This window comes from Ptiloglossa arizonensis, chromosome 3 (genome assembly GCF_051014685.1).
Source record: "Ptiloglossa arizonensis isolate GNS036 chromosome 3, iyPtiAriz1_principal, whole genome shotgun sequence".
In the NCBI taxonomy this organism is placed as follows: Eukaryota; Metazoa; Arthropoda; class Insecta; order Hymenoptera; family Colletidae; genus Ptiloglossa; species Ptiloglossa arizonensis.
Window position 1 is genome coordinate 18,371,186 of NC_135050.1, and position 16,288 is coordinate 18,387,473.

Here is a 16,288-nt window from a genome sequence, read left to right on the forward strand (position 1 = left end):
CGCGGTTTCCCTCTGATCTAAGCCGCGAAGTGGTGAGTTTCAAAGGGGCCGACCGTCTCTTACCGTGCCGCAAGGAACGACCGTGAAACGGGGGGCACGCTTCAGCAGGATTTCGGGGTGGCCCACGGAACGGGGGTGGTCCTAAGAAATTTCGTAAAAGCGTATTAAACGACCACGAGTGAACCACGTGAGAAACTCGAGGCTCGTGTGAAAACTCCGATGTGAACGCGAGATACCAACGTTTTTGTCACGTCGAAGAAAGAAACGTCGAATAGTATACTATAATTCCTTTTCTGTATAGAGTTCGGTATCGTTAACGAATGAAATTTAGTTACAAGAGCAAGTTGAAGTAAAATTTACTCGTACAATCTATTCCAAGCTTCGATCACACGGTTTGTGATCCCTTCATCGGGAAGCTTAAAGTCAAGGATATAAATTCTTAAGGCATTGATAAATTGAAGGCATAATAGTTTTTTTTTTATTTGTATCAACATCTTGAAGTTTTTCAGTGGTTCGATGATTTCTTGACATTATGACCGCTAACATTATAAATAATGTTAACGAGGGAGAAATAGAATTGAATAAGAACGAAAACGAAGAAGAGTGATTGAACTTATAAGAGAACTGTCGCTCGTGGCTGTATTTAAATGTAATATTAGCAGATGTTACCACATCGGAGCTCCTTCACGAGGAATTAACAATTGAAGTATTCTCTCGAGTCTTCCGGAAAAGCACTCGTAACAGCACGCGACGTTTTAGCAACGAACGAACTGGATCGTCGTTTCGACGCTGTTATTCTTTCCGTTTTTTCTTTTCTTCTTTTTTTTTTACAGTGGCGTTATCTGTGAGTAATCCGTACTTGAATCAACAGCGAGGTCGGGCGCGAAACGCGCACGTGGCGACGTGCATCGGGGATGCGTTCCGGGGTCACGTGGGCGGCACGTGGCGATAGCTCGAACTGCTAAAGTGTGAACAAGGCGATTGGCTGGAAAGGATCGGTAACTGGGCGTGATACGAGATACCGGGCACGATATTTTGTAGTTAGTTTAATTGGTAGGTTACACCTTTGGTAATTTGATAGGTTACACCTCGAATTACAAAATACCATTTAGTAATCCAAAATACCATCAATGTATCGACTCATTTCCTTTCGTAGACAAAGAAAAAGGTATCGCGAAGAAAGAAACTAATTTGGAGGAATAAATGCAGCTTGTTGAAACGCGACAACGTTTTTTTAGCGAAACACAACTATGAATTATTATCATTTAAGCGATCCAGGTAACTTTATCCCGCAAGTAATTCTACAAATACCCCGGAACGTAATAAACCTAAATGGTAATTCCGTTCTGTCTATTCAATTTTCCGAGTAATTCTAAATCAATTCTTTGTACTTGGAGAATTTGTGGAAATTTCAATTATCGAGGATTGTTGGATAGAAAGGACTTATCCAGCGCCGATTATCCCAAGAAGGTTGGATTACACGAGCAGTCTCGGTAATCCACGATCTATTTGCGACTTCACGAAGGGAAGAATGAGGGCTGACGGTGCTCGTTAGGACGACTAAATACCTTGAAATTGCACGACCGGTGGTCCACAAAGGTGGCACGCACCCCCAAAGTCACGTTCTACGATGCATTATAATTGATTCGCCACGGTAGTCGCGACCGGCCACGGTGTTTGATTTTCCCTCGTTCGCCCCTCCACTCTCTCGGAAAATGGACATGGCCGATCGGTGAAGTCGCAACGTATCGACGGGAAAGTCATTTCATGGATGGCCTTTTTCTTAACACGCGGAAGCGAGCACTTAAAAAACATTAAACGACTGTTTCGCTCGTTAAAGTTATAATCGCTTCCGGACGGTGAAAAGAAAAAAAAAATGAAGCCAGGTGCTGGGACTTTTTGCGCTCTTCTTGCTCCACTTCCCGATCGACTGTTTCTTCTGGTTCAAGGATACATAATGGACTCGTAAAGTTACTCTTACGTATTAATTTCCCTCGCGTGGTTCAGCGAGGGTTTCCTTTATGCTTCGCTGAACACGGAACAAGTACTCTTCTAACGTTTCGTCTTTCGTTTTCTTATTGGCGAAGATACGCTTATTACGCGGCAAAGAACCGATACTTCGGTACCTGCGGAGGTACTTTGCAAAACTTTATGTTTTTTTTTGTAACGGGCATAATTGTGTCGTCGAGCCGAGTACGGTGTATATAACAAGGTATTGAAAGTATGGGTGAAACAAGGGGAGAATTACGATGTGTAATGCTAGTCGTGTAACTAGAACGCCGAGACGTTGCTCTACTATACGTAACTGTATTATTGAAGAATAGAGAATATTCTTCTACTTCTTCGTATGTTTGTCTAAACGGTACAAGCAATTTTTAAACGATCATTACGTCAAGTATAATTCCAGCAAATATTTCAAACTTCTTTGAATATTTTCGAAGAATAGGCTACACGCGGAAAAAGATTAGAGGAATATTTTAATATTTTTTGTCCCAGAATGTATAACTTGGAAGTTGTAAAAATAGGTCGGGTAATACAATTCGGATATTCCAATGATCTTGAAAAATTACAGCTACCTTTCCCGTTGATATTGTCTCGTTGTAACTACCGATCGATCTTCCCTCTCGTTTCGGAAGCACACCACGAATTAGCATGGAGTGTGATGGTCACGTGCACGATTCAACCGGCACGTGAGCAGGAAGACCGAAACGCGACTAAACGCCAACGCCACGTGCCTTTATCACTGGGTGGTTGGCTTTGAGAAATTGATAGCGAGAAACTTCACACCGACACGCACGTGTTCGACCACCACCGTGTAAAAGTAGCTGTAATTGAGATATCATAGTCGGTTTCCCACCGACAAGAGAATCCCGGTTTATTCGATCGCGTTAGCGCTAGCATCGTATTCAGATTAACCCGCTTAAACTATATTTAATATAATGCATCGGCATCGGTATTAGCAATACGTTTCACGCAGAAGCTTTGGTAGATTAGTACACAAGCCGTCGTATTTTTAAATCGTTTAATTTTATATTTCGTAACAGACGTTTTCACTTCTGAATGCTAATCACCTTGAAGAAGTCTTCATTGAGATTTTGTACAGAGTGTTGATTCTTGATAATTAATTCGCTTAATTTAATGCAACGATGTACTTTCATATCACATGCACTGGTTAATATTTGTATAATATATTTTTATTAATATTGTTAAGAAATTGAAATAACCAAGAGTGAAAGTTCTACAAAGTGGTGTTCTAAATATAATGCTACGCTATTACGTGTTCTATGAGTGTAAAGTATAATTTGTATTTTAGGAAAACTGGAAAGTTTTAGGGCCGATAATGAAAGCAGCGAACACGAAACACCAAAAAATCGAATGTTCGTAATATATCGCGACTTTTAAACGCGGTGATCGGGCTGTTTGCTAATATCGAGTGACAAATCGATTATGGCCAATCTCGGGTCACGACACGTGTCGGCGGAACGCCTCGACAAAATACGCGTAATTGAGATATAAAAGGCGGTTTTGGATCGGCGAGAGATTCTTGGCCAATTCGAATGCTTGCACCCTGTTGTGACACGTGTCTACGATGCGCGTGCGAATCGTTTGGTAGCACGTGCACTGGTGTAACGCATTCCGAATTCGTTCGTTGAATCGAATCGATTCCATACTGTGACCCAAATTTTTACCCATACCGCTGTTAACAAAAAAAGATTAGAAAAAATTTGTCCATGTAATCGTGAAAGAAGTACAAACTACAATTAATTATTCGGTAAATATCTTATTGTCTTTTGTTAAATACGATGAAATTTACATTTCCAATGATCAAATTTGAATTTTAGACGCGTTTCTTTCTTCAAGAAATTATACACTTGCTTCGAGATCGTAATTATCTCAGAAGTCGTAATTAAATGGTGTAATTGTTTCTCGAACTTTCACTTTGTGCATACAAAAAATCGAGTTCAGTTTCATTTCTACAGCTGTGGAACTTCCATATAGAGAACAAACCACGACGACAGTATCGAGAATAAAAGAAGCTTGTTTAGACAGAGCGATAGTCGGAGGATCGCCTGGGGATATTTAACCTGGCTTGCATGTCGGTAAATGTTTGGCCCACGTGAAGCGCTCGTAGCAGTTTGCCGAACGTTTCAATTAAGATACGTACAACGACGAAATAAAATTATTCGGCCGTCAATGAAGTGGGTAAACACGATACCAGTGTGCAGTATAACTGTTGAAAATCAAAGGGGGTTGTGAACCCGTTCGTTTGAATTTTTCTGCATAATACATAAAGGCGACACTTATGTATCTCAAATAACAGGGACGATAATGAGGATAGTGTCGAAGAATTTAGTATTCGTATCATTTATACTTTTCGTTCGTCCATACCTTTTCTTTCGATGAAAATGGAAATGGATTTAATCGCAATTTGGAATGAATCCATTATGGGTGATAACAAAATCTATTCGAATTATTCCACATAATATATAAGTTAATAGTTACCTATCTCGAATAAAAGGAATAATAATGAGGCCAGTATCAAAGAAATTTACTATTCCTTCTATATACACCTTCTGTCGAGATTCTTTTTTTTTTCTTCTTTCAATAAAGATGAAAATAGATTTAATCGTAACGCGGAGTGCACTCCATTATGGGCGATAAACCTAACAAAATTGCGATGGAATGGAAAAATTGAGATTCGCGAGACCCCCTGTCCAGAATGATCGTACGCACCCGCACTTGAATCCGATCGAGATAACGAATCTCTTGCATGTTGGTACAAACGAACTCGTACCCTTCGACCGACAATAAACTGTATTATCTTGAATCCAAGCCACTCGATGCACCCCACACCGACATCAAAGGAAAGAATTCGATCGAGCGAGGCGATCGATAACGCAATAGCGCTGTATACTCCACTTCGTGCGTAATTCTACACTCGTTCGACGATAGTTATGCGCGATTCCTTTGATGTTTCTTTCGCGTGTCGGGAATTATACTTCGCACCGCAATTATACGGTAAAATTTCTTCGCGTAACCACGCATTGAACTCGCCTGCACGCCGCGCACGTGGAATGTCAAACGACACAAAGAACATTTACGCGTAATAAGTTCACACGATATTTATTTACGGAAAACTTTACGAGGTTAGAATTTGTTTGTAAAGAGCTCTCGAAGTGTGAATTGTTCGTTTCGATAAAAGCTTGAGCATCGTTTCTAATTACTTATTCATCGCAATAGAAACTAAACTTATCCGTAAGAATATAATCGTTACAAATTTATGTACCACTTGAAATCACTTTCACGTTAAAATTTCTGCGGGATAATATACATTCATTATATTTATTTTTCTTTGTAGGACATTCGGGGAAAAAATCTGTCCTGGTACTGAAATGAACTTCATATTCGCGAGATTTTTTGTAAATCACTTAAAATAATTTACTTTGAACTAATAAACTTTAGTTTTGTGAACAGAATGTCCACTGCAGTAAGACTTTTCTCCTTTCCTACGAATCCAGTCAGTTAATTTTCCATCGCTCACAAACGTTCCGTAGATTCGTTCGAAATCCCCCTTAAAGATAATCTGGAAACGTATCCCCGTATCAATGTCCGAAAATTAAATATTCCAAGTAAATTACTTTTAACATCGTTACGTAAGAGTTGAATTCACCCCAAGAAGGGTGAAACGTTTCAACCGCCGGGCCTCGCGGGTCGAAAGGGTGCATCGAGGTGGATCGAAACAGAAACAAAAGAGGGCACATTAAAACCTAGTCCGAATCTCGTCTGCTTCGAATAATCAGATACCTTTCTGCTACTACCAGGTGAGCCTGCTCGAGCGAGTAACGCCTTTTGACGTTAACGCCAGGGCTCTTGTATGCGCGAGCACCATAAACGCCGTCGACGTACAATGGCAGATCTTAATCTCCCATCCCGGTTCCTGGTGCACCGGGGGCCCATTACCATTATGTTTGCACTGCAACTATCACTCCATTGTCTCAGTTATCTAATGGGACATCGGTGGGATAAGCTTCCCGTGGCAACGGATTTGTTAACTCCGCGTGACGACCGCGGCGTTGATTTCCGGAAACCGGTCGACGGTGTCAGAAATTTCTGTCACTTTGGGAGTCTAAGGTCGACAGATATTCTACGAACGGAATAAAAGTGTCATGGATGAGTGTATATGCGTTGGCGTGATTCTTAAAACGATGTTGTTATCGATTATTCGATTGGAAAGTTTGTACGCGTTACGGTGTACACGAATATGAAAATCTTATACCAAACGTGTAACAGAATGTACGCGAAATGGAACGTATTGTTCCGTATATTTTTGCTTTTCGATCTATGAAAGACGAAGTATTTTTATAAATTTCAAATAAAATGCTTTCTCACGGAAACGTACGTTTCGAAGTCTCTCTGGTTGCGCTTCTATTGTCGAAAGAAGAAATTGTTGTATTGCAAAAACAGGAGGTTAACAAAAAAATAGGGTACGAATTTCTGTTGCACGATCCGGTGCAAGATTCGGACTATTTAGAGAAAATTTTTGTTAACGCGTATACGGAAGTACTTACGTATGCAACTCTAGTTCACAAGTATGTCTATATATCGAGTTGGTAAATGGAAATTACCGAACGAAACGAATACAAAATTCTGTTGAACGATTCGATGCAGAACGATGGATGAGCGTACATAGAGATAGTCGCAGATGTCTAGAGAGGAGTACTGGCCACTTAAAAACGAAGTGGACCGGTTCGACCCGGTGGCTGGGCAAAAGCAGTACAGTTGCCATTCGTGGTAAAATAATATCGAGGAGAAAAAAGGCTGCACGCGCCATTGACCTTCTATAAAACGTAACATCGGAGCGAGGCACGACGAAAGTAGAGGGTGGCAAGCCTGTTGGGACAGTGTACACAAATAAACACACAGAGAAAAATTATTTTCAGAGGGGTCCGTTCCAAAGTGTTGTCACTATTCTTTGCCCTTCGATAGCTCGACGCGGGAAGCTCATTTTGCAAAATTATTCGAGCAACGAGAGAAAACGAAGTTGCATCCCTTCTGTAGGGGTGCGAAATAAGAATGTTATTCGCTCTACTTGGAGTTAATATCCAGCATTTTCGTAGCAGGAGGAAATATGACCAACTTCCTAGAAGTTGACATTCTTAGAGCCAAGTATCGTTCCTTCGTTCGGGAAACTATCTAATTGCAAATGGGGTAAGAAATGTACTGCAATATTCCTAATCCAGCCAAAGATTGTGTTGATTCCTTTTCTATTAATAAAAGGGATAACGTTCGGATTATTTGGTTCGTATCGCAACCATCGGGTTTCTAAAGAGATAATGATCGTTCCTAGGAGGGAAACCAACGAACATAATACGCGAAGATTCCCTTGGGACAAAGGAGGACGAATCCTCGCCAGCCACGCGAACAAAAGAATCTCTCAGCAGGGTATTCCCTAGAAACGAGTTCCTGACTAGCAGATCGGTTCGATCGCTACGTATTTCGAACCCGGTAAATCAATAAAGATACATAGTTTCCGTAACGATCGAAAGCAGATAACAGCCGAGTTTCAAGAATGTCACTTGGCCTTTAAACATCTTTATCGCTCGATATCATAGATCTTAAAACCTTAACGCGTTATAACAGATAGGACAGAGAATACATACACTGCCGACCAAAAGTTTCCGACCACTGTGCAAGAAGTGTTAAGTAGAAAATTATTTTTTTATATTATTTAGAGTATCTTACTTTGTTTCAACAAGCATATACAGAATTTGCCCACGACTCAACGCTATAGAATAATTTTGTGTTTATACTTCTTGAAACAATCTTTTTATCGAAATATCTTTCTTTAAACTTCTAGGGATTTCAGACACTCTTTGAATTCATTTTTCGATTTTATTCCGAGCATTTAACGTTCTTCCAACATTAATTTAACAGTTTTCACGAGTGTTCTTTCGTTGCATTCACCAGTCGTTGAATACACGCTTCTAAAATACAATAAAGAAACCAAACGAGATAGTTCCAAACTTTCGGCTAGTGTATACATCGATCTATCAAATATATAGTACTCCTATCGTCATTTGCATTTGATTTAGTCTTCCAGGAACGCGACCCCTCAAATTGCTTCGATCGTCGTGGCTTTTAAAAATCTAACGACACTTGGAGGGATTTAAAAAATGAATCACGCGAATGACAACACGGGAGGGACTAAGTCGAACACGCACCGGTACCTGTAGCCCCCGCGTTTGTCACCCCAAAAGTGTCCTTCCGGACGAACGCTCGGACAAAATGAAAATCGTTCGCACGTGATAATACGAATGTCAGTCTCATCCCCCTTTTCTCGATCGGAACAACCGAACAGAGAAATGCTAATTAGTTTCTAATAGTTTTAATTCCATCTCGACGCCGACACGGATTTTCATCTCGCGTCGAAAAAGCTTCGAAACGTCGAACGAAGTTTTACACGTTTAAAGAAGTGTCGTGTTTTCGAACGTTACGTAACAATAGAGAGATTTTCAATGGGGGACCTTCATCTATCTCCGCTGTCGCAAAGCAAAAAAAAAAAAGTGGGTGCGAAAATCCGCGCGGAGCTTAGTATCGGACCAAATAGTTGCAACGCCACCTCGTTTTTCACGAACGTGAAAAAAAAAGTACGTGGACGGTCACGATGAATTTTCGAACAGCTGCAACAAACGGACCGCGCTTAATGCTCGAGACCGAGGTCAAGTTTCTGGAAGACTGGCCTAATGTATGCCGATTGTACGATGTCGACAAATCGAAGAGTAAGTGATTCATTATAAATTAATTACTCTTCAAACGTTGCGTGTTTGCCGCTCGTATTCCCGAATACTCGGTTCAACGAACCTCGATTGTGACAACACGTCGATATCGCTGGAAAAAATTGAGTACTATTATTTTTTCCTTTCGAGTAGAAGAAAATTTCTTACCACCTTCTCCTCCTTCAACACATTATACATTTAAGAAATTTCTATCGTTTCTCGATAAGTATCATTTTCGACTCCCATCGAAATGCTCGTATTGTACTATGGTTTCGTAAACGAACCAACATTTCTACAAATTATTTTATCCGGAGAACTACGTTTGTAAAAACATCTCGATGCACGAGAATATTAAAGAAAAGAACTTCTCGCGAGGAGAGAAATATTTGGACGAGTTTCAACGTCCAAAATATTCGGTTCTTATTCGAATCGTTCGCTCCTCTCGCTTCTCCGAAAGGGTAAGGAATTCGAATGATCCGTGCGAACCGGAGAACCGTGTAAATCGGGTCTGGGTCGAGTCTGGATTATTCGCGTAACTCGGGTTTCATTCCCAACGGGTTCCACGAACGTTGGAAATCCTCAAGGAGCGAAAGTATCATCGATCTCACCGGCCGTGAAAAACAAACTGGCCACCCATTGCCGATCGGTGCTCCATTATCTACGGGCTGTCACGGCTTTAGAGGATTACACGTCGATTACGAGGCTCAATTTTAAACTGTCCGTCTCCCTTCCACGGGCCAACTGCAACCCTTTGCGGGTTACTCCATGGTTTTACAATCAGTCACCCGTGCTGTGACACGACCGACGGCTCGTTGAAGGGGTTGGCTCTTTCCGAAAAGCGGATTATGTTTCTCATTCCGCTTCCTTTCTCCTTTCTTTCGCACTCCAGATAACAAATCGGCGTCCCCGGATCGTTTCAAATCGATCACTGATCGATGGTTTTCCGCCTTGAGCGAAGACCCGGTTGAGGTTAGGTTATAGAAACAGTACCTCGGTTGCATCCCGCCCATTGGACAATAATTTGTAGAAATGCTGGTTCGTTCATGAAACCATAGTACAATACGAGCATTTTGATGGAAGTAAAAATTATTATTTATTTATTTTTATCATATTTAGAATGGTGATATTTATCTCGCGTATATGATATCGTAGGACCTGTATGAGAAAAATGATAAATAAAAATAAGTAAATGGAACGGATCGTCACTCGGGTATTTTAATCGGAACTGTTTCCATACTGATGAAAATAATTAGAGCACTAAAGTATAGTTTACACTGTGGAATTGTTTGCGAATATTTAGTTTCTAACGACCACGCGTTACTATTTCTTCAGAAAGGGTTTTCTACGATACGTGTAAATTGAGGTGTGAAAATAATTCCGGTACCGCGGAAAATTAAAAATAACGTACTCGAAGTTTTCGAAGGATAATCTACCGATTGTATAAATGTTCAAGGAGAAATGTATCGTTTATCACGAGGTTTCTCTTCGTGGTTTTACTTCCGAGGGGAGAAAAAGGTATCCCCGTACGGCGGAACGGTTTTATGTTTTCCTCCGACTCTTCGTATTTTTTCTTACCCTCCGAGATACATAGTTTCGCGCGTCACTGTTTACCATCGGTGCAACCCCTTTTGCCCTTCCGGGGCGTGGTGGTTTTTTAAAGGGTGCCAACCGGTTTTCGAAAACGAAATGACCGCAAGAACTTCACGGTTTTATTTGGAAACCTCTCTTGGTGTTGATTTTTTTCTCGTTCGGGTCGTCTCTCCGAATTGAACTTCCTGTATCCCTCGATGCTCTTAAATTTCTATGATTCTACGATTTGATGATTGGCGCGAGGAAAACTGTAACGAAATATCGTTCACGAAACTCCTTATCGTCGGAGTAGCAACTTAGACTCGAGCCAGCGAGACGAACCGAAAAACCAGCGTGGCATTAGAAAGTACTTGATGCGTACTCGGTACTTTGAAATTTCGAAGGCCCCTCCAGCGTAGACTGCCATAGGTGCCCCCAGGTTTTTTTTCCAGTATGAATGATGATGTATGGATGTTGGCTGGGCGCTAGGGGCTGGGTAAAGGGTTCTATTGTTGCACACCCCCCTCGAGAACGGACCCCTCTCTCTCTCCTCGCGGGAGAGACCATCGTGAAATATTGCCGGTGAGCAACAAACTACATTCTGCAAGCTGTATACTGTTAATTTTATGCCGGATTTTTTTTTTCGGCCACTCCATCGTTCCCGCCACCCCTCGCTATTCGGAGTCGGCGCGCGACGATCGTTGCCTACCGCCGGAATTCTTTATGGGAGGAACCTTTAAATCCCTCCTGTGCTCGCGTACTCGGTTTAAAATCGAATACTCCCGACATACGTATCGACGAGGTGCGAGGCAGAGAATACGGGGAACGATCTTTGTTCGCTACCTCCCCGAATAACTGACCAGCATAATTTACAAACGGGGTAAATACGAATGTTTCTTCGACCATTTGGAACACGATAACTCGATTGCGCAATGGTATATTTTAAAGACGACAATTTCGCGATTTACATTTTACATCGTAGAACTTGGAATTTTTTCAAAGTCTATCGAAGAAACGATTGATCGGAGAATGAATTCCTTTTCTCGGATCGTTCTCTTTGTACAAAATGGTGAATCGTTGAATATAATAAACAGCGTGTTACACAGTATCAGACATGTGTTACTTTCACCCCATTCTTTTCTATGTAAAGAGCTTTCCGCAACATCCTTTGATTCTTCTCCTTTTCGCATGAATATGCGTCCGCTTAATGCAGCTGGGGTTACACTTTCGATCGAGATTTTTTTTAATAATGCATTGAAACGTTCTCTCACACTCGACCGTTACATTGAAACACATTCGGAGAGACATTACGTCGCATTTCTTTCGACGGCTACGCGTAATTTATCGTTTCACAGTCCTCGAAATAATTCCTTTGATTATCGCCACATTGTTCACGAGTGTATTGTGCTTGGATCTTTCGGATCTAAGGTAATCAGACATTCGAAGTGCACGAATGCCCATTGAAGTCTCCAACCGAAGTATTTAACGAATGCCAGCTGCAGGATTCGTCGAACACTTTCAACGGGTCCATCTTCTTAGTCTCTGCGAATAATAATACATTCATCGTAATCTCTAAGAGAACAATTTATTCCTCTTGGACGGAATCCCTCCGTGAAGTCGACAGAGTTCCTCGGACTAAAATTATACTCATTGCACGTAACCTCTTCGTGGATCACGTTTTCGAGAAACACCTACAACACTTCTCCAGTTTCTTCGTTGAACTCATTGCACGTAACCTCTTCGTGGATCACGTTTTCAAGAAACACCTACAACGCTTCTCCAGTTACTTCGTTAATTAAAATGGAGATTTCGACACCTCTGCGTCTCGTCGAAAGAATTTCTTACTATTTTCTCTTACTATCGAAAATTACACGAAGTAAATATATAATAAATTAAACAATTTAATGAGACCTTTCGAGCTCCAAAAAGGCTAATATTTGGAAACTTACTCCGCTAATACTTCAATGCCGAGTAGAGGCCGGGTATTTGTATCAAAGATCTGTGATGAACAAAGAAAAAAAAAAAGGCAAACGCCAGAAAAATAACCAATTACTCGCCTTAAATATTTGTAGTGCTCGAATACACCGTGATATGGGCACGTTTCTCGTTTTTCCCTCGCGCAGATGCGCGTAACCGCGAAAGAAACGAAATAATAAAAACTGTAATCGAATTCGTGAAATTCGACGCGACACTTCGACGAACACTTCATTTTTATCTTTCACGTTGACGGAGAAATCGTGACCATGGAGTACGTGAAACTCGCAACCGGAACCGCGCTGGAAAAGTGAATCGAGATCGCGAACGAGAGGGTGAGCGAGAACTTAGTATCGACCCCCGTTATCGGTCAGAACAATGCGGAACCGCAATTAATAGGGCCTGTAATCGGACGCCGGGACACGCGCGCGTCCCGAGGCGAAATATGCAAATTCGATCGGACACGGTTTTAGAAATTCGCCGCGGCCCTCCTCGTCCGCCAACAATGCGTGACTCCATCGACAATAGGAAATAATAAACCGTGATAAATAGCCGGGCAAATACGCACGACAATCGCGGATCTCCTTTCGTGCTCCTCTCTCTCTCTCTCTCTTTCTCTCGCAGGAGCTCTCTCCTTGGTCGCTTCCAGGTGGACTGATTCATATTCCCGAACAAATACGCTCGGCAAATATCGCGCGCGGGGGTTGATGGGGTTTTCTATGCACGCGTAAGCAAATACCGGCGTTAATTTCCTCGCTCACGTGTCCCCGTTGCGTTTCATTTTCCAATGGCGTGCCAGCGACGATTGTACAACTTCGAAACTATTTTTCCACTCGAGTAGAAAGATATTAGCCATTGTTGACATTTTTCAACTCGAGTAGAAAGATACTGGCTATTGTTGAAATTCTTCTAACCGTACACCGTTGAGTATTTTTATCCGGAAGGAGAAGCAGTCGTGCATCGAAGAGAATTATATTTTGAGGGAATATAGGATTAAGCACGCGTAAACAAACTCTAGTGTTTATTTTCTTGCTCACGTGTTCTCGTTGTCAATGGCGTACTGGATTGTATCGGTTCGAAACAATTTTTCTACCGAGGAAAGAGATATCTACTCGAGCAGTAAGGTATTGGGGATTGTTAAAATTTCTCCACTCGCGTAAAAATACTAGATACTAGGTATTGTTCTGTTCGAGTGAGAAACTATTAGCTTCGGTGAAATTTGTCTATTCTTCTCACTTTCTCAAATTTGACGTATATAATTACGTCGAAATTCTTAAAAATTCCTAAAATATTTGGAAGGTGTAACGAAAGCAAGCAACACTATTAAATACAGTGTTAAATACGGAAAAAGTCGGTAATTTCAATGAATAGAAATGTGTACGTATTTTTCGTAACTTATTGTAACTTTTATTGATAGTTTCTTTCTGCTCGGATACTCCGTGGCGTATTATAATTTATGATCATAGAACTTGATTTAAAATTTATGTTATGCACCGAATTGTAATTCGAAACAATTATCGCTCGTTTTAATAACTGTACAAGCTCGTAGATCGTTTGACCTCCCGTGGTAATCTCGAGGCCCTATCGAGATATCGAACGAAACTGCGATCCATTACGCAATGGCAGTTTTGGACGCTTGAACCTTGAAGAGGCAGCACTAATCAAAAGTGGTCCACGGAGACAGATTGAGGGGCGTGCTGAAATAAATCAGTCCTTTGTTTTACGGCTCTAAAACGGCCGTTGGGGGTTTAGAACGCGAAGTTACGTCCATTCATTAAAACACCCCAGCTGCGAGACCGAAAAGGCTTCGTGGCTCATTCAAAAACTGCGTAATCGTTGTTCTCTATCGCGTATTATACCGTTATTTCGTTTACCCGTGTCTCGCGCGAAGTGAAATCTATTTTTAAGCGTAACACAGAGCGGCCGCGAAATAATCTGAAATATATTTCGCTGCGATCGATGCCCCGCATTTTTGAACAAGATCGATCGCTTCGCTCAACGACGAACTTGCGTTCGAAACGATCGGAGAGGGTGGAAATGATCTATTCTTGTAACAAAATCGAACAAGAACACGCTTCAAACTTGCAAAAAAATATATCCACCTCGCATTTCGTAATGACAATTCTTGGAATGGTTTCAACTCATGGCAGAAACCTTGTATACGCTAAATATAAATGATAATAAATTAATAACGGGTAGCGAAGCTGAGAAAACCGAGCATCGTTCGAAAATAAATTTCCAACGGACGAGAAAAAAGAATTAATCCGCGTTTTACCCGATTATTTCTTATTGTACAACGAGATTCGAAGTTTCGAGTAACGGTGTATTTAAATTGCGAGAAAATTGTATCGTTGTTCGTTGGCAAACCGAACGCGAAAATGAAGTTCGAACGCTTCGATTCGGTCATGAATAATAGATCGGTAACGTGTATTATCGGCGCTGCATAAATAAATCGAAAGGTCTGGAAATACAGTTCCAAGGGATGCTACGAACAATCACGATGACAGCTCGTCAAAGTGTTGACGAGAAGGGGTTAAGCGGTGCATCGTGGTGGAAATAATTCGAATTAATGTCTTCGGGTCCCGGTTCCCTCAGGACGATCTCGATGAAAAAGAAGGATTTTGCGCGTCGTCCTCCGAGATTCTGATTATCTCTCGCCCCATTCGCGTCGATCCTGACGAACGAGACAGGTCGTCGTTTAAAAGGAAGATTAATTGCAAGGAATCGTTGCTCGTTACCGTTACATCGAAACGACGAATTGTCGTAAACAAGTATCTTCGTAAATATTAAACGCCATGTTGATTTTGCGTTTCTATTGAAAAATTCGTCCCGAAATAAATTCGCGCAGAAAATCATCCGGCGATAAACCGTGTATCTATCTGCACGATAAACGAACATACTTCTCTAGAGAATATAGTTCACGAATTAAACGGAGACACTCTACAACACTCTTCGTTCTACTCCTTACCGATTGAATTTGTTTTCCGCGATACTGGTTCGCGACGCTTAGAAACGACTATTTTTCCCACAATGATTCTATGCTATCTCTACCATTAAAAATGTTAATAAACCGCTCGACCATTGTTATATAATTATACATTCTGTTGGTAATGACCGAGATAACTGTACGTCGATAATATATTTTTAAACAGAATCGCGAGACATGTACCCTACCCGGTCAATTCGTGGCCGACGCTTCGATTACTTTCAAGTGCGAAAACATTCGCGACGTTTTAAATCAGAGACGGAACGTTCGCGCAACGTTTCTCGAAAATCGATATCGAGTCACCGAATCGTGCCGGGAGAAAGAAAAGGTGCAACGTGTTACTCGAAACACCTGTAATTTCGTATTTTCGCAACTCCCACCTGTTCCACGTTCGAAACACGGAATTTTGAATTGTTACGATAAATGCCGCTCAACCCGCGTCTAGTCAATTTCGAGAAATTTTTCCTAGGTTTCTTCGTCGTTTACGCTTCAGTCTCGATGCGAACTTGCGATTTTTGGCCGCACGATCGCACACATTTCCTCGTTCTTTCGATCGAAAACAACAAAGACCACCGAAGAGCGATTTTTTCACTGCGAGTCTGTCTTCGGTGTTTTCGGATATTTTCGATTGTAAGAATGGGGAAAAACGTACGATCGTGCAATTTTTTTCATCGAGATCGTGCGTTTTTTCCCCACTCGCGATCGGTAGATTTCTTCCATAGCGATCGTACGTTCGTCTCCGTTGTTTTCAATCGAAAGAAGAGAAAACACGTAATTCGTAGGATTTTTTCCGTTACGAGTCTGTCGTCTGTTTCCCGATATCTTCAAACGGAAGAACAACGAAAAACGTACGATCGCGCGAGGAAAATTCGCGCGTCCGCGTTCAACTTTAAACGCGATACCTTTGCTTCGACCGAGTGTTTCTGCGGAGGATATCGTACGTCCAATACCCGTTTGAATTTCCACGCGACGCGATCTTCAC